This window comes from Galeopterus variegatus, unplaced genomic scaffold (genome assembly GCF_000696425.1).
Source record: "Galeopterus variegatus unplaced genomic scaffold, G_variegatus-3.0.2 Scaffold1813, whole genome shotgun sequence".
NCBI lineage: Eukaryota > Metazoa > Chordata > Mammalia > Dermoptera > Cynocephalidae > Galeopterus > Galeopterus variegatus.
Genome location: NW_007727924.1, coordinates 307754 through 327747, shown reverse-complemented (window position 1 = coordinate 327747; position 19994 = coordinate 307754). Strand labels below are relative to the sequence as shown.

Below are 19994 nucleotides of genomic sequence, written 5' to 3'. Positions count from 1 at the left end.
CGCGCGCGCGCGTCTTCAGCTGGGTGAAAGTCACCGCAGAGAAAGGACCGTCAGGTGTCGAGTGTTTATTCATCCCAAGCCTGCCCCCACCGATCCTCTGGGGTTAGGCGCGGATTCTGTGGGGAAGGTGCAGTTAATTGTTGGGTTTGGAGGTGTGGGGAGTGGGGCTGGAGGGAATAAATACTTTGCGCCCTTTTTCCTAAAGAAATTGAGATTTACCTGTGTTATTAGCAAAGAATGCGTTGTAGTTATTGTTAAGTCTTGAGAAGTCGATTCTCTCTAGGGTTTCTCTGCCTTCCTTTCTGCGTATGAGGCACTTGGTACCTACCAGTTGTCAAAGACTTTTCTTTTTGTAGGCTAGCCACCACCACACCCCACCCCAGTCTGGATTTGTTTAGTTGGGGGACTTACCCTGGCACTTGGCTGATCAGTTTTGAGCAATGTTCCAAAGTGTCTGCCGGATGTGATCTGCAGGGACAGAGTTCCTGCAAAGGTCGATGCTAAGTTTCAGAGGAACGGTGTTGTATTGCCTTTTGCTTCAACTCTTGACCACCTTGCTTCTTAGCCTTCGAGTCCAGTTTGCATAATCCTGCTGAGCCTCTGCGGTCCTAAGCATTTTCCATAAAGGGCACGTCAGTTTTGGAAAAAATAAATGGGGTGTCATTTTAAATGATTTAAAAGGGGTCTGAGAAATCCGGGTTTCTATTCCCTTCACCCTCTCTGGAAAGCTACTGTCTGGTTGTTTTAGTTGGATTACTGGAGGTAACAGTACAAATACAATAAGGTGCTTTGTTTGTGAGCAGGTTTATTTATCTAAGTCGACACAATGGTTAGTAGTTATCTTCCATTTGATCCATAATCTTTATTGGCATCTAGAACTCCTGCAGTTTCTTAGAGTAACATCATAATAAATCCATTCTGCTTAGAGCTGTGTGGAAATTATTGAACATTCAGGGGGCTGAATAAAGAAAGGAGAAATACTGTGTGCCTTAGAGGTGGCAGAGGTTTGTGTCAGTGCTTATTTTTTGCTTCCAGAACTCATTTAATGGGAAGTAGGATTGTACTTTTTGTCTAAGCATTTTGGTGTGTAGCTCCTCTTGAAAACTTGAACAGTTGAATTTGATGGGCTTTGTTGGATGGTTAATAAATGAAAACAGCTTCTAATAGAGGGCCAGGAATATGCATGGCCTATAGGAAATAACGTTTAGAATTTGTTAGTATTATATTAAGATATAGTCAGAGGTATTAAATTTCATATTTCTTCAAAACCGATAAGGATGAGCATTGTCAAGTTTTTGTCACTATATGAGGTTGGAGTGATGCTTCTTAGATTCTCTCTCTCCCTTCCCATGTGTCTGTACAGCTATTGCAGGGGAGTTTAAACAAAAGAAACCAGCTTCTCAGGTCTTTGGTACACACTATTACTATTACTTGGCTGCTATTCACTTCAAAGTGAAATACACTTAACCAAAAAAGCAATATTTATTGTGTTAGGAAAATTAACGCAGTTGACAGAAGATATCGTTCTTAAGTTAACTTTGTTTAGGCACCTTGACAATCAACAAATTGGCATTATGAAATTAAAGATAATCAACCTCTTCTGTATTTTACCACTGTTTTCTTTGCTTCAGTGGGTGGGTGTGGTGATGTTCTCCTTTATTTCCTCTACTTAATGATTTCTGTCCAGCCTGAGGGAACATGAGGGTGCTGCCTGCAGAGCCCACACCTGGGAGTTGTTGCTAGGCGTGGTAGGCTGCTTAATAACACTGATGTCTTCTCAGACCTTTCTGGTGAGAGATGCATGCTTATTGGTTGGACTGTTCAATTTTATACTCCATTGTGGAGTTTCTTTATGTAGTCTAGAAGCCATTGTTTTAAAATGTTTATTTTTGGATTTTTATTTGTATGTGTGCTTCCCATGATGTGACAAGTCCTGGGAAAAATGCCAGCTTACATAGCCCAGGAGAGACCTTGTCATATTGTAATTACACATGATTCAGATTGCAAGAGGTTTCTGTGTTCATTGGAAATAGTTAGTTGTAAGTTCAAGCGACACCAAACATGCCACTTAATCCTGGGACTCATTTTTTGGCTTATAAAGTCTTTCAAAATGATAAGAATAAATACAGAATAAGAATGCCAGGTATTTCTAAGTCTACTTCCAATACATTTTAAGGTGCTATATTTGCTGTATTGTAGATCTGTAAGCGATGGGGTAAAATCTTATCCTCCAGAAATAGGAGAAATTGCAAAAATGAATTTGTGAAAAATTTGACTTACAAGATTTTAAAAGAAATGCTCATACTCTAAGCTGTAAATGGCTATTAATAGTAACAAGTTAAATCACTTTCACTGTATACAGTAGATGATAAACAGAGATGAATCTTAGAACTGAGGACGTACTGCTCAGCCATGAAGATGGATGAGTCCTTAGTTTCATAAATCTTTCGTTTAGAAAAGCGAATCGATTTTCAGGTTGATTTCCTTTACTTCACAGTAATATTATGAGAACTTGTAGAGGAAGAAATTATAGTATTTTCAACTTGTTGCCTAATGAGAATTACATATACCATTTCAGAATTGAGCTAATTGGATTTGAATTAATGAGGTTTTACTCTGTCATAAAGATGTGTGGGAGATCTTCAATTTAAAACTACTGGTATAAAGTCCCAGAAAAGAGATTTTGATGAAATAGTGAAGCCTGGAATATCCATTTGCCATTAGAGAATAGGCGGATGAGAGTATGATGCATTTTTAAACTATCTGCTTTCAAGAAAAGACCATACCTTATTTATTAGTTCCAAAGATTTATACTAGTCTGATATGACTGAAATGAATAGTCACATTTAAAACATTTCATTTAAAATATTAATGTTCTCATTTTCAGTATAATGTGAATTTGAGTGAACTTTCTTTCCAATTACAGCCATCCTTACTATTGCAATCTGTTCCATTGACATTTATGATATGAAATCTGTTGCTTATTATTTTATGTAAGCTAATTTGTCTGTTGGTATGATTTGATAGTTTTTTATTTGTAGCCTTAGTCCTTCGAGTGAGCAGATAAAGCATAATAAATCTACCCTTACAACTTTCCTTTGATTTACGTGTTTGAGTTCTGCTTTACTGCATAGTTCTGATTTGTGTAAAATGGTTTTCTGAAATAATTTGGATAACTTTTTATCAAGGTATCTAATATTTGAGGATTTGCTAGTTGAAGATATTATGTATACCTGGTGTATTTTCTCTTCTGAGGCACTGAAAATGTGTAAGGAGAAAAATGAAGGTGGTTGACTGTCCTGACACATTCAGTGAATTTTATTTGTGTTGGGTTCTGTTTGGAATAAAGATGACCAGTGGGAAAGTTTTTACTACTTGGCATTTGAAGCAACATAAAGTATAGTTTTCCAAGGCACTTAAAAGCTGACTTTTTGGAGGAAATTTCATATGCTGTTGGTGAGAATGTAAATTGGGCTTGGAAATTTCAGAGAGTATTTGGCAAAACCTATTAAGATTTTTAATGTTTATACGCTTTAACCCAGCGAATTTACTTCTAGGACTTTTCTGACAGATATGGCTTGTAACTTTTTGTAATAGCAAAAATTTGGAAGCAAGCCATATAGGAGACTTCAACTGGCTACAGTTAAATGATGATAATCTATAAAAAGTGGTAAATCTATTTGTAGATATAGGGAGATCTTCAAGATGAATTAAGTGAAATAAGGCAAGTTGCTAAATCACCCATTTAAAATGTGCCAGGGCTGGCCAGTTAGCTCAGTTGGTTAGATTACAGTGTTATACCACCAAGGTGAAGGGTTCTGATCCCCATCCTGGCCAACCACACACACACAAAATGTGCTGCTTATGTAGGGCTGGCCAGTTAGCTCCGTTGGTTAGGGCATGGTGTTGATAAAACCAAGGTGAAGGGTTCAGATCCCTGTGCTGGCCAGCCACCAAATAAATAAATAAAAACATAAACAGAAAAAATGTGCTTACACAGATAAGTACATGTGTATATGCATATCTATATAAATAAATAAATTCTGGATTAGTGGTCACCACCCTTACCATAGTTTTCTTTAGTGCATGCTTGTGGTGTTGGTGGTGATGGGATGCTATTTTTGTAATGTTTGGTTTTAAGAAAAAGTTGATTGTATATATTTAAAACATTATAATGAGCACGCATTACTGTTTTAAGACTGAAAGAATAAAGAACCGAGATAGAATATTGCCTTTTTGGCAGGAATTAGTGTGTAGCTATCTAAAAGTGATCTTTATTTTGGATAGATGCTTAATGATGAAGAGAAGTTCGAGTCAGGAATTACAGACTTTTATTCAATTGCTGGTGTAAAAATTCCTTGCGATCTTGGGCAAGTTGAAGATAAAATATAAATCAGCTATTCTCAAAGTTATTGGGCTTAAGACCCCTTTACACTCTTACAAATTGAATACCCCAAAGAGCTTTTCTATGTAAGTTATACCTATTAATTTTACTGTATTAAAACTGAGACATTTTAATTTGTTTAAAGTTAATAATGAGCCCATTACATGTTAACATATAAATGCCATTTCAATGAAAAATGAATACTTTCTAAATAAAAAAAAAAATTAGTGAGAAAAGTGGCATTGTTTACTTTTTTTCTTTTCTTTTCTTTCTTTCTTTCTTTTTTTTTTTGCAAATCTCTTTAATGTCTGGTTTAATAGAAGACATCTGGGTCCTCTTATCTGCTTCTGTATTCAGTCTGTTGTGTTATAACACATCATGTAGTCTTTGGAAAACTCCACTGTATACTCATGAGAGAATGAGAAGGAAAAAGGCAAATAACATCATAGGTTTTTTTTTTTTGCAAATCTCTTTAATGTCTGGTTTAATAGAAGACATCTGGGTCCTCTTATCTGCTTCTGTATTCAGTCTGTTGTGTTATCACACATCATGTAGTCTCTGGAAAACTCCACTGTATACTCATGAGAGAATGAGAAGGAAAAAGGCAAATAACATCATAGGTATATTACGAAAATAGTTTTACCTTTGATGATCGCCTTTACACTCTGAGAACCCCCAGACTACAACCTGGGGACTGCTGATATAACATATTCAGCATATGATGTGGCATGAATAAATTGCCCAATACATGAAACTGACATTTTTTTTTTTAACCATTATTATTGGTGCTAATGAAAACATTCATTTAATGCAAAGAGAAAAGATAGGTCTTTCAAAGTATTTGCCTCGATAAATTCCTGTGTAACAATTTTTTTTTCCCCCCAGAAAAGGATAGTCTAAACTTGGGTTTTACTGGATATATTTTGTAGTTAATATCACTGTGCATTCTACTGGTGTATTATCTATATTATGCAGAGGTCTTTTGTATCTGTTATTTTAGGTGGCCTTCTGTAGAGCTAACTCTGAAGTAGGCAGGGCAGGGGTATCATTTGACTTGATAATTTTGCCTTAAAGATTTTTCTCTAGGTTCTTTGAAACTTCCTTCCAATGGGTCTTCCATGGACCAACCCTGGCTCCTTTTCTCTTTTTTTAGTCATTTATTACAGATGATCCTCTCTACTTAACATAGCTTTTGCTATACTAAGATGTAACTTTTCTTGTGTTTTATCTCTTAGTGGTTTGAATCTTCAAAAGAGATATCATAGAAATTGGGAAATTAGTGGCATAATTGCACAATGTATCCTTTATGAAGAACCCATATATTCATTTTTTTACATGTAGATGAAGTCATGTTTTTTCCTAATTTATAGATATGTGTACATAGTAGAAAAACCAAACCATAGAAATATAGAGAAAGCAGTTAGCTGAAAATTTCATAAATAACTAGTTAATATTTTGGTAGACATATTTGTGTGTTTTTATGTATATGCACACATACACATAAGTATTTATTATCATTCAAAAAGTGTTTTTTGAGCTCCTACTATATGCCTAGCACAGCTTCTTGGGGCTTGGGATTAAACATAGATGAACATTCCTATATTCATGGAATATCATGGATATCATTTTAAATTGCTGAATTTTATGGTATTTCATGAAATACAGATTCGTTATATTTCATTTGGACCTTTAGGATGTTATCAGTTTTAATTTGTTATAAATACTGCTGTGATGGATACCCTTGATATTCAGGTATACAGATTTTCAACTTTGATACCTATTACCAAACTTTTCTCTGAAAAGATTATAGCAGTTTATACTTCTCTGGGGGTTAGAAGACTGCCCATTTCCATACGTGGTTGCTGATACTGGAAATTAACAGGTTTTAAAAAATTGTTGCCAATCTGCTGCTTGAAAAACATACCTCATTTAATGTCTCATACTACATTTATTTGATTAGTAATGCCATATATCTTTTCTTACGTATGTATTTATTTACTGTCTTTTATGATATGCCGGTTTTGTGCCCTTTGTATTTCATGACTGCTTTTGTTATTTCTCAAAAAAAAAAAAAAAATGAAAACAAAACAAAAACCAGGAAAATACAAATAACAAACATTCAAGTCCCCACTACCAAGAATGAACAAATGTTTACATTTTGTCATCTTTGATTCCTGTGTTGATTTTAGGAAATTATTATAGATGCAGCTAAAGTTTTTAAATGCTTCCCAACCTTTTCTTATAACTCTTCAGCCTTTCTTCCCTTCTATTTTTCTACATTTGCACATTTGTATTGCTTTCAAATAATAGGACATTGTTTTTTAAAATCAATATGAAGGGTATCATACTGGGCAAATCATTTTTTTTTCCAATCGAGATGTAATTTACATACCATAAAATTCACTGTTTTAAAGCGTACAATTCAGTGGTTTTTAGTATAATCACAAAGTTGTGCAACCATTACCACTACTTAGTATCAGAACATTTTCATCAGTAAATAATTTGCATATCTTGCCTTTTCTCCCACTTAATATTTCTGAATCTATTGACGTTTCATCTATAAAAGCCAATTTATTACCTTTAATTTCCTCTGCTTGATATTTCAACATAGGAATACATTCTATACTTTTTTGTTCCCTATTCTGAAACATATAGGCCATTTTTCTGTTCTGTGCAGTGAACATCTTTGTACTTGTTACCTTGCACACATGAATGAGAGTTTGGACCCAGGCCTAGAATTTGAGTGGTTGCATTGTAGGCATGTGCAGTTTTATTTATACTAGACATTGTCAGATTCCTCCACAAAGTAGCTATGACAGTTTACACTCTGTTAGGGAATGAGTAGTGTTTTTCTCTACGTCTTTGCCAACATTGGCTATTTTAATATTTCTTATTTTTGGTATTTAGTTGAAATATGCTGTCTTTTTGTTTGCATTTCTCTTGTTCCTAGTGGAGTTAAGGATTTTATATAAGTTTATTGACCATTCGGATTTCCTCTTTATTGAGTTTTTTTATATTGTTTCTCTTTTTTTAAAAAGCTATTGGGATATTTGTCTTTTTCCTGTTTGTAGGGTGTTCATCCTTTGTTCTTTGTGTTGAGAATATCTTGTCCCATTTTTTTTCTTGTAGACTGATTTATGGTATATTTTTGCCATATCAAATTTTTAATTGTGTCAAACTGATTTGTTTTATTTTGTTTTGTTTTCCTCTCTGGTTTAGGACCTAGTTGAAGAATATAGTTTGTGGGCATGGTAATAGTCTTAACCAGTAGGCTTTATATTTGCAGGATACAATGAAAGACTAGAGGAGATGTAAATAAGAGAAAGAGGAGGTCCCTGCCTTCAATGTGCTTGTGTCTTTTAGAGCTGGAAAGGACACTTGAGATTCTTCATCTCTGTTTACCCTCTCATTCTAGTTTTAATCAGAGGCCAAGAAATGTGGAGTGATCTTGCATGTAGACACAATGAGTCACAAGTGTGTCCATGCAAAGATAACTAGTAATAAATGGTGGGCAATGTTTACTTTTGAAACATTGAGTAATTATTCACTTATATTAGCAGACAAATGTTCAGCAATAACTGCTTTTGCAGACATGATCTAGGATTTAATTAAGTGGTGGTAACCCTGGGAGATGCTGTTTAAAAGGAAAAAGTTCTGTAGCTACATTCAGGCAAAATCAAATTCTTTTTATGGATTAATTTAAGTTTCTTTCGCTGAGATGAAATCATCAGGAAAAATTGTTGCTGAATGGTAGTTATCTCCTGATATTTTGCCCCCTCCTCATCACACGGTAGGGTTGCAATTACGTGAAGGATGCATGAAGGATGCAGAGCGTTGTTTTAAGAAATAATATTGCACGACTTTTAACCTACGTGTGATAAGTTTGCTGTGGTTGAGGCCTGAAGAAGTCTGTTATCACTGAATTTCTAAAAAGATAGGGCTAGCATTTGGGTGTGATTTAGTTGGTATGTAGCAGTTAGCAATTAACTTTTTGGATAAAATAAGTGCACCATCATTTTTTATTAAATAATATTATGGCTTATCTTTAAAATAATGTTCATTAGTGATTATAAAGATGATTAGTTGAACTTAATTAGAATTATTACCCATGTTAGAAGATTGATATTTTCAGAGCCGAATATATTTTTTCTGCTTTAAATTATTTAATTTTGTTAAAACCAGATTTTTTACTTTGTTCCTTTCCAGTAGAAGTTATCCGTTATTTTCCCATCAATACCAGGCCAAATGCTCTGTGTGTATATATTGATTTTAAAAAGCAAAATACATATTAATAATTTTCTAAAATATTAATAATAATAGCAGTTGTCCTAGAGAGTGGAGAGGTTATTTGCCTCTTAATGTTCCTAGATATAAATTTATCATGACGCCTTTTCATTTTTGGAGATAGGTTTTTATATTCCACTTCTCCCCCTTCCCCAACCCCCGCTTACCAGGGGTGATATTGTGAGGTGACTGTCTGATTATTCCAGCTATCTATTCATTTTGATAAACATTTAAAACACTTCAAATGTTTAAAAGCAGGGTTTGTTGTAGACTTTGTATCATCCATACCTTTTACCCAAAATATTTCATTAATATGCATTGCTGAATAATGAAAGCTTTCTTTGTATTGAAGAACAAATTTACAAAAATGTCTTTCTTTGATTTCTTTCCCTGTTCCTGTATTATAAGCAGCAGTTTTATAGTGACTCTTAGCAAAAACTGGAGCATTTGGGCTGTTGGGATTTGGTTGCTTTTAGTGGGATAGGGTATTTAAAAATGTTGACATAGCTCAAGATAGTCTTATCATGCATGTTGTATGACTTTTCCTATGTATGCACAGAAATAGTAACCGGCAGGCAGGGAGCTTCTTCCCCATTGTATGGAGCCCCTAGCAGCATGTGTTATGTGTTACATGCTTCCATCAGTCCTGCACTCCCTTCTGCTTGTATATGTACCTATTGTTTCTCCTATGTTGAGTTAGAGTTTAGATGAGGTGAGACCTATAGATCATTGTAGATACCACTGATACTGTTATCAATGTAGTGTCTAGATATTGGAAGTATTTGGCAACAATATAACATAAACAAATATTACAAGTTAGAAAAAGGGTTTTAGAATTCATGATTTTAGCTTCCACTCCCCTAAGTTGTAAGTTATTGCTCGGTATTCCGAAACTCATTTCTTCTATACCTCTAATAATTGACTTTGTGTAAATAGAACCAGCACTGTGAATTTAGCAGGAAACATTGTGTCTGCTGAGAATCACATTTTTTAAGAATGTGTTCTAGCTTTTGTAATAGGCAAAAAATGAATTTTTCCACTTTTCTAACATTTTCCCTTATTCTTTCTTCACCTATTTTGGATAGTTTTTAAAAAAGCTAGACACAAATTTGAAGGACTTGGCCAGCTCTATCATTTTTTACTACCTAATCCATGAAATACAGCTAGCCTTTTAGCTTTAAAAATAAGAGTCAGATGTATTCCAGTAACTGGTAGGAGCAGTATTTAGCAATGTGGCAGGAAAGGCCCTGGCCTGGGAGGTAGAAAGGATGTGTTTGGACTGAATAAGCTGTGTGGACTTTTCCAGCTCTGAAATACTATTTTTCTTTAATTTTTAAACAGGGATAAATTCTGCATTTGTCATTGATCTAGTGTTTTTATAAAAATGAAATAATAACTATTAAGTATCAGCTATATATATTGGTTATCATGTTAGGCAATAGACAAATGGTGTATTTAATTTCTCACTTTTCATAAGTGTAGTAGTTTGGGAGAATGATTATTTTTTAAAAAAAAAACCAAATTGTTGATATATGAACCTCAGTATTTTAGAATTCTGTCTTAAGAATGGATATTTAATTTCTCACTTTTCATAAGTGTAGTAGTTTGGGAGAATGATTTTTTTTTTAAAAAAAACCAAATTGTTGATATATGAACCTCAGTATTTTAGAATTCTGTCTTAAGAATGGACAGTAAAAAGAGTAAAAGGCCTGCTGTAATAACAGGAAAGTAGAAGATAACATGGGTAATTTATGAAATAAGTGATTAAGTTTTGGTTATGAAAAGTTAATTTCCGATAATATTGGTGCCATTTACATCAAACATCAACTGCTGCTTGTACGTTGGAACATTCCAAGAATTTAAGAGACCCTGTGTTTATTCAAAACTTCTTCCTCGGGCCGGCCCGGTGGTGCACTCGGTAGAGTGTGGCGCTTGGGAGTGCGCGCTCCCGCCAAGGGTTCGGATCCCATATGGAGACCGGTCCGCTCAACCAGCGGTGCGGGCGCGACACCGAGGGTTGCGATCCCGTTACGGGTCACGAAAAAAGACAAAAAGGAAAAAAAAAAAACAAAAAAAAAAACTTCTTCCTCAAACATGGCTGTTGACCACGTCATTACGTTTTTCATGTTGACTGATTTTTTTTCGTATTTTATGTATCTTAAGCCAGACCTTGAAATTTTGTCACTTAATTTGCCTTTCTGAAGTACCACTTACCAGATAATATTGTATGTCTATTATCAATAGATTAATAGTTGAGGATTTGGACCTATATCATCATGTAAACAGGTTAGAAGAAAGTGTATCAAATCTTTGATCATTCATCCTACTTGCAGGGTTTTCTGTTAAACAATTGAGTGCTTAATTGAAGTAGTTTTGAAAAGCTAGTACCCTTCTACTCTTTAGTTGCAACATGCTGTATAACTTTTAGGTCAGAGAAAAAATAATTCTAGTTAGCATTTCAACTTGATAAAGGGAATTGTCAAATGACTGACTGGAGCTAAGGACTTAATTTATACAAAGATATACAAATGCAGACATTTTAAATACAGCAGCAAATAAATGAGAATTTTCTTATGTTATAAAGGCTCCACAGTAGCTTGTAGTTAATGCTACTTGACATAGTATCTTTCTGTGGAGGCTCTTTTTAAAATTTATCGTCACTGATTTTAGCACTTGATTCAGTCCATTTTCTTTGTATGAGAATGGCCAGAATTGTTAATCTTTATACACATTTTGAGAATGATGTGACAGATAAAAATACATCAATGAAAAGATGGGAAAAAGTAATATAGGAAAATGTTACTAGAAATAATCTGTGGGAGGTGGGATATCAGGAACTTGTTATTGTTGTTGGTAAAATTTGCTGGATTTTTCAAGCTTTCTTGAATGACACATACTACTTATGTGAATGTAAAACCAGATATTTAAATGTATGTATGAACACATTTCCAATAAGCTTTTTAGTTTTTCTAAAAGCAGTCTCATTTGGAACATGAACCAGGACTGTCTTTCCCATGGAACGTTTTCATATTTTATTATTCAAAAATTCTGCCACCTTGTCATTTAATATTACTATGACTGTATGAACAAATGTTTCATAAGTTGATTGTAAACTTTAAAGACATACGTGCGGATCATGTTCTTAACCTTTCTTAACGATTAATATTCTGTTGAAGCTGTAAAAGTAATGATATTAATGTGATTTATAAGTACATATTAATATAAGATATTCTTTATAATGGGAAGACAGCCATGTTTAGTATTTCAGTACAGTATACTTTTTGGAGTGCTTAGGAATGTTTTGAAAAGCTTTGGGCTTTTTTTCTTCCTGTGAGGTTTTGATAAGTATAACTTGGTTAATTAACATGTTTCTCTTGATGAGTAGTGTTAGAAAATTTTCCATAGCCTTCATCTGACTTTTAAAAATTGACTACGACTGAAAGGACTCTCATCATGTTGTTTAGATATGTGGTGATGGTGTTAGAAATAGAGTGTGTAATTGGAAATAAAATACTCATTTTCAGTTTGTGGGTGTTTGTATATAATCTGGATCTTAAACATGAAATTATAGAAATAAAAAGTTCTAAAACAAGTACCAAAAATAAGGCAAAAAAATACACTTGGGACAGAGAAAGAGGTGGTCCTTCTTGAATGGAGAATTGATACATAATTGCCTGAATACAAACTATTTTTGTACTAAGATGGTTCTAATAAGATTTCACATATAAGCTACAGAAATAACTAGAAGTTTTTCAAAATGAAAATTAAAAAATAATTTCATGTTTTATATATAGTGTAGATAGATTGATACAAATATTCCTTAAACAAAACTATAATAAATTATTTTTGCAAAATGAGGGGGTTAATTTTAGTTTTCTTCAAAGGTCTCTCTGCAGTCCAAAATTTATCTAAGTCCATAATTTTTTGATTTATGAAAAAACATCTTTGCCTTTTTAACATTAAAAAAAATACTAAAAGTGTATTGTATGCTAATGTATAGCAAAGCTACATGCCAAATAAAAATAAGGGTGTTTTCCCTTTAGTATTAGATGCTTTTACAAAACCCATAAATTATAGTTAGATTAATTCCGCCTCAGAATGTTTGTAAAATATAAAAATTGATTGTGATCTGGGCATGTCTTATTAGCTGCTTGAATAAAATTGCCATTTCAAGTTCTATTTGCTAGCATTTGGAATCACATTATTTTCCATGGACTGCTGATAAATTTCTACTTAACTGTTTCTATTCCTTCTGAGAGAATTCTAAATGGGATTCATAATGGCCTGGATTCCTTTCTTCAGGATTAAGGTATGTATGAGAATAAGGAAAATAGACTCTTTGGCACAGTGACTACAGCTGGCTATATTTGTTTGCTATTTTTATTATTAAATTAATTTATATACACGTCCTAACAGCAATTATGAAATAATTGTTTTAAAATAAAGTAATTGTTTTAAAACTTCGTCTAACTGAATACCCTCGGGACCAAGTTAAAGACTTGAGATTTTGAGCAATACAAAGACAGAGGCCTAGTTTGCAGATTGCAGATTGCTAGAGATTCTAAATTTGGTACTAAATTAAATAAGTACACTTGTAAAATTTCGTTATAGGACAAAGCTGTGGTAGACCAAGATAGTGTACAAATGGCTCTTATTTGGAGCATATGGAGTGGCAGCATATTTTGCAGTGAAAGGGGGAACCAAAGGACAAGGTGTTCTCTACTTGTAGCCTTGTAAAGACCTCAGTTTTCTTTATGTTATTGTAGAAAGACATTATTTTTGCTTTGGCGTGCTTAAAACTAAAGGGCAAATGATCCAAAAGAATAATCTTGAAATTCAATAGCAAGAAAACTACTTGACATTGTGGGCTGGAGGCCAGCAAACGTGGGGCTTTCATTGAATGCGTGGGAAATGGGGCAGGCCTGGAATTTAAAGAGACAGGGTGCAGTACCCTAGAAAAGAAAAGCCCTCCTGTATGATTTGCTTACTTGGAGAAAAAAAATAGACTTAAAGTTTTCTCTAAAGGATCTTTATTGAATCAACTATTTAAGGCATTGAAAGACACTGAGTGAATTTTTCCTAACTCCACCTCCCACACTCCCTAGCCATCTTCTCTTGTCCGAAATTGGTGCCGAGTAAAATTGTTTATAACAGAGGAGAAGCAGCTTTTCAAATAAAAGTACTTTGTAGCCTGTTCAAATGGCATATAATGTAATTCTCTCTGAAATAGAGCACTTATTACTTTGTTTATGTAGCTGTTTAAAAAGGGGGGGTGGGATGAGGAGTGGGGATCTACACTAACCTCTGCTTTAAAAATTACTATTTTTTTCTGAGTTTTCCTCCCCCATCCACTCATGACTCCCCTTTGTCCCCCTCCCCCACCTCCCACAATCCCTCAATAAAATAGTATTTAAAAGACTTGAATAACCAGTCCAATGCACCAGCTTCTTGCTTGAGGCAATAATGTTGTACTATTTTCAATGGGTGGTCTTGAATCTCCCTGGGAGATTTTACAGGCAGTGGGCTCCAAGACCCACGAAGTGTATTATATTGAACATAACTGGTTGAATTCCCTAACCATAGAGAATATACAGAGATGGTTTTACATTATTGCGTTTCCACAATTAATTACTTGCAAACCAATTTATTTAGTTTTATTTGAAGAATTTATGGTTTAAGTTCCTAGAAGTGAAGCAGTATTTGGAATTTACTTTTTAAAACAAACCATTCATAAATATGTCAATTTAAGAATATCAATTTGTGCATGTATCTTAAATGGGTGATTTTCAAACAATTTTTATTGCTTTAGGAAACCAGTACATAGTAACACAAATGTTAAATAGTTGAAGCCGTATTTCTCCTACTTGAGAGAGTATAAAGTGATAGTATCTACTTATAATCACAAAGTACATCAGTTATGTTTATAATCAGTATCTGCTACCTGTGGCCTGTATAAATGTATACTTGCCTGAAATTTAACTGAAATTTCTCTGGCCCAAACCTTTGTGGAAGTAAACAGGATTGGAATTATAAATTAAATACTGGATTAAAATTGGCTTTTAGAAAGAAAATTGCTCTTTAGACAGACTTACTTGAATAAAATATTTACATCTACATCATAAATATTGAAATGGGGAAATGTTGCAGTCATGCTTATTCCCATATAACTCCCCCTTACCGGGCCGGGGACCGGCAACGGGATTGCAACCCTCGGTGTTGCTCCCGCGCCTCGCTCAGCCAGTGAGCGGGAACCGGTCTGTATGTGGGATCCGAACCCTCGGGCGGGAGCGCCGCCGCACTTCCCAAGCGGCGCACTTATCCAGTGCGCCACCGGGCCGGCGCGAATCTGTGGTTTTTAACCAGAGTGATAACATAGCTTTGTTGGGTCATTGATTTGAGTACTTTGTTTTCCTTATTCATTTGATTTCTGAAGAATGTTGGATTTCTATTTAAGATAAATAAATATAAGTCCTGATTAGCTAGATGTCCAAAATACCTGTTTTACACAGGCTAAGTTAGAAAAGAATTTAGGAGTGGGTACCTCAGATGTGTTGGTAATAACTAGATGAAGATATTTAATGAGACACCTTTTTTTGTTTGTTTTAAACAATGTAAGTAGTTTTAGATGGAAAATTGTAATCTTCTAGGAATTGAGTTTGTTTCTTTATAAAAATTATTATACAGTTGGTTTAGGTCATATATAAAATGGTAAGAATTCCACAGTTTTCTTCACTGATAGAATCAAAGATCTGTGGCTCAACAGTTTACAGCAATGACTAAATGTTTGCTTTTTCTTTTTAGCTCAGTACTACTCTAGAATAGCTAAGAAGTTTTCCTGTAGTCTTTATAAGTGGGTTTAAAGAAGTGATAGCCATCTGAAGTTTATCTTGTGTAGCCAGTATTAAAAAATTATTAATGTTGTCTACACGCAAAAAAGATAACAGCTCTTATGGTTATAGATGTGAAAAAAGTTAAAGGTTGGTAAAATTAGCTTGTCAAGTAAACTTACTGACTGAGGAATAATTTTGTTTTCATTATCCATTCTCTTGGCTGAAAATGAAATAGAAACGATCTGGTTACTAAAGACCAGTGCTGAGTTGGATCACTTCCTTGAGCTTTTGCTATGATCATTAAAGGCAAACTTAGACAGCTGCTGTAGATTTTGCCAGTGGCTTCACAAAAGAAATTGTTTAACCCTATTAGTTTCAGACACTATCATTTCTGCTTTGCAGATATACTGGCTGTGTTTGATGAGAATGATATATTTGCTGTGTTAGATATGAATCTCTATGATTATGATTTTACTTCTGATTTACAGGAAGGCAGTGTAGCAGAAAATGAGTAATTTTAGTACTGTAATATATTTTCATGTCTTGGAATATGACAAATCTCAACATTTTTGCTTATATTTAGACAGATTTAAAAGCTTCGACTTAGACTTTTCGAAGTTAGACTTTGCTTTTTTATCTGAAAACTTTTGGGGAATTGTGAAAATTGAGTTTGACTTAGAATTCTTGATAATTGGATATTTAAATGTTCTTTTTTAGGCTTGAAGTTCAGAGGAAATACTAAGTCATTGACTTTAAAATCTCATTTTGGATAAGTGTAGAATTAGAACAATGCTATCTACTCCTGAAATTGATGTCATAATGTTAAAAATCCCAACAAAATCCCAATGATGTTGGGTTCTTTTGTATAATGTGTTTGTATTATTGCTATAGGTTTAAAGGGCTGAGAAATACTTTATTAAGGCTGAAGAGGGCAAGATTTTGAAACTCACTGCTATGTGATTAAATCAGTGTGTTTGCCCTGAGGCTTCAGCCATTCAATCTGAATTCATAGTCTGAAATTTTGGATTCCTTCTCTGTTTGGAAATAATCATACTTAAAATTTTAAGACTGCCTTTGCCTACTCACATGAAAACTATTGAGGCAAATTACCAGGGTTAAGATTTTCATGCAGTCAAGACTCTGAAGATACATTTCATTCAGTATTTTAAAGAGAAAGTTCACAGCCATTTTGCATAAAATTTTACTGGGCTTTTCATTAATCTTAAATAACTGGTCTATAAGTACTTTATCAGTGAAAACTGCTCAGCATGTAAAACGAGGAGTAGAAGAGCACAAAGGCTTCCTGCAAATTAAGGGCACAATGAGTACTAACGGACTTTCCAGCCATCTCCAGCTGTGAGATTATTATAGTTTTTGCAAACCCTTTTCTCTCAAAACTAAATCAAGAATGGTAGAGTCCTGATAAAAAGAAGTGTAGAAAAGCCTAACTAATCCTTAGATGAGTTACTTCAAACGTGCCAAAATAGAATAAAATCAGTTAATAGCAAGGATTAAAGGTTACTTTTAATGCATTTTTATCACTTGTGTTGAGAATTTTGTTGTATGTTAATGCATTTGGCCTTGGCTAATAAAAAAATCCAGAGAAAAAATATAATTAAATCTGAGCGGTTACGTAATCATGTTGTTATGAGGAAATTTAGTACCAACTTTGGGTGCCAGATTTGACCAAAAAGATAAAAGCTGTATTCTTGAGATCAGAGCTGTAAACAGGTGGCTCTGATTTTGAGTGTTAAGTTTTGGGGTTATAATTAAAAGCTTAAAAGCTCATCTGTGTAATTTTAAGAGTCAAATTATTATATAGATTTTAAAAAACAGTGTGGCTATATGTCTTTGGATAAATATGTATAAGTAGTTCCTTGGATAAGATCATAGAAATATGCCAAAATTAAATCTGGTTTAATGTTTTAAAAGTGCTCAATTACATTGGTAAAAAGAAGGGGAGAAGGAGAAGTTAGAGGCAGATTTTGTTGCAGAGATAGTTCTTACTTTTTATGCATAGATCTAAAATGATCTTCTTTCATATATGGAGGAAGACTATATATATATATATCATCTTTTAATTCAGAATCACATGTTTATCAACTACTTAATTTGTGAAATTCTGGCATATTATAATAGAGCTGCCAAAAGTATTGGGTTAGGAAAAAACTCATTTAGTATGATGCCATTGTAGGAGGAATTTTTTTAAAAAGTGACGTTTTTCTCTTTTTAGGTGCAATGATATAGATGTGTATGTGTGTGCGTGTATGTATGTATCAAGCCTTAATAAAATTTGATTATAAGAACCTGGGTAGTGGAAGATTTTATAATCTTGTTTCATTTGCCACCCTTCCAAGATGCCAAATTATGAGTTTCTATTTTCTTGTAATAAAAATTTCATAGAAAAATAGAACTGAAAGATAATATGAATCTTTCCATGAACTTTTCTTTCAAAGTACCCTCATAAATGTTTTGCTTCTGCTGTGGCTTAACAGGAAATGGCCTGTCATTCCTAGCACATGCATGTGCTGTGTAAGTTAGGTATTTATGTGTATGTGCTGCCCCACTTATCCCACATGTAATGTAGTGATTTTTCATAAGCCACATGAGAATAAAGTTCTAATATTTATGGTCGAAACATAGAATTGCCCATACATAAATTTCCTCTATTAATATTCAGACCAAATTTAACCATATTCAATGCTTCTAGCTTGAATGAGTTTTGCTACATTGAATAAATACTACACTGTGTAGTCATTTATGTGCTCAAGAAGCTGAACTTTCCTTCCATCCCAATAAGTTCTCATGGGATAAGGTATTTTAGTAAATTAGAAAATTTTTCTAAAAGCAAAGTAATTTTTAATCTTGGGAGGCTTGAAATGGGGAAAATAGCCATACAAGTGCGGAGTAAGAAATGCTGGTTGATCCACTTCACGAATTCAAAGTAGTTGGAGGTCTTAAATTCTTTTGGGGGAAAAAACCCTACTACAATGCTGCTGAATTCTCTTACTTCTGTAGTTATGTCTTTGTGTGTTTATAGGAGTGGGAGCATTTTATCTCCTGTGTTTCTGTTGAGGTTGTTTTTCAGCAGTGCCCCAAGAAAAGTCCTGGAGACAAGCTTTGAAGCCCTGTGGACAAGCTGGATATCAAAGAGCCAAAGGAATTCAGCTGTAATTGTTTTATGGCTGGCCAGAAATCAGACCTATTTGTATAGGTAGCACACAAAATAGCTGTGATTTGACAATTTGGTGCTATTTATACCTACCATAAAAAGAGAAAAGAAAAAGCTAAAGGGGTATTTTGGAAACAGGAACCAAGCTGTAAATGCAAATTGCTCACCATTTTCTCAAAGGAACAAAAAAAAAAAAAAAAAAAAAAAAGGAAAGGGTTTAGGAAGTTTTTATTGAAGCTACATTATTGAGAATCTGTCTGCTTGCAGGACAGTTAATATAGTACTCACACTAAAACTATACTTCTCTCTGTAGTTTTTTTCTTATTCCCATACGGTTAAAATTATTTTTGTGGAGCAAAAGAAACTCTAGGGGAGGAGGGACAGTGAAATCACAAACTTTCCAACTGTAGCTCAGTAGACATTTGCAATTTCATCTTGCTGTTTTTATTTAGTTTGGGATAAGAACAATCTGGGTTGCTAGAGCTAAGTCTTTCTTTCTAAAAAAGTTATATTTCCAACAAAGAATCACAGATTGTTTACTATGGTAGTGGGTGAGGATTTGCCAGGTAAGTTTTCATGGCTTTTGAGAAATGTGCAGAGAAATTATTTATGATTATTCTTGATCTGTCAGCTAGAGAAGTCTTTTTGAATTCAAAATGCCTAAATTATTTGTTTCTCTCAGAGTAAATTCTGAGCTCAAGGTGGGCACTGTATCATGGCATGTCTGTACCTCAGTGAGTAGTCCAAAGTGTTTTACTGTTTCCAGAATGTCATTCAGACCTTTTGAGGTTGTCAAATGCCTCATTGTTTTGCCTTGAAACCTCCAGCCTCTAGAGCAGTCTGAGTCTGGGGGCAGTGGTGCAGAGAAAAAGCAAACATGTCTGTGATTGACTACACTTTTTTTTTTTTTAATCTAAAAAGAAACTCTAGAAATGCTTTAGGGACCCCTAGGGTTTTGTCACAATTTAAAACCATTTTACCATTGAAGGCATCTCACTGCTGTTGACTTTGTTTTGTATTAATTTTTTTTTAATGAAAAAAAATTTATTTGGATTTAATTTTTTTTTGCATTGGATTCTGATTCTTCCATAATAAGTAGAGTGGTCTCTGTCAGTATTCCTTAATTTCTAGGGGGAGGCTCTATAGTTTTGATTGGATGAAGAGAGTTCACTGAGGGTAGGGGAAAAGAAGTGGAAACTGGTGGAGATAATCTGGTGTTGGGACAGTCAGTTCTGTCTTCTTTCTTTGAAAGAGAAGTATGAGTTTAAGACAGTATGTGAAGAGTCAGATGCTTCTGAATAAAGATTTAAAATGGGAATCTCCC

At 34.1% G+C, this 19994-nt stretch overlaps 1 protein-coding gene across 1 annotated transcript in view; it reads left to right on the top strand.

The window, feature by feature from the left end:
• Positions 1-19994, top strand: part of MLLT3 (myeloid/lymphoid or mixed-lineage leukemia (trithorax homolog, Drosophila); translocated to, 3) — a 278524-nt gene that overhangs the window by 3590 nt on the left and 254940 nt on the right. The gene's annotated exons all lie outside the window — the stretch shown is intronic.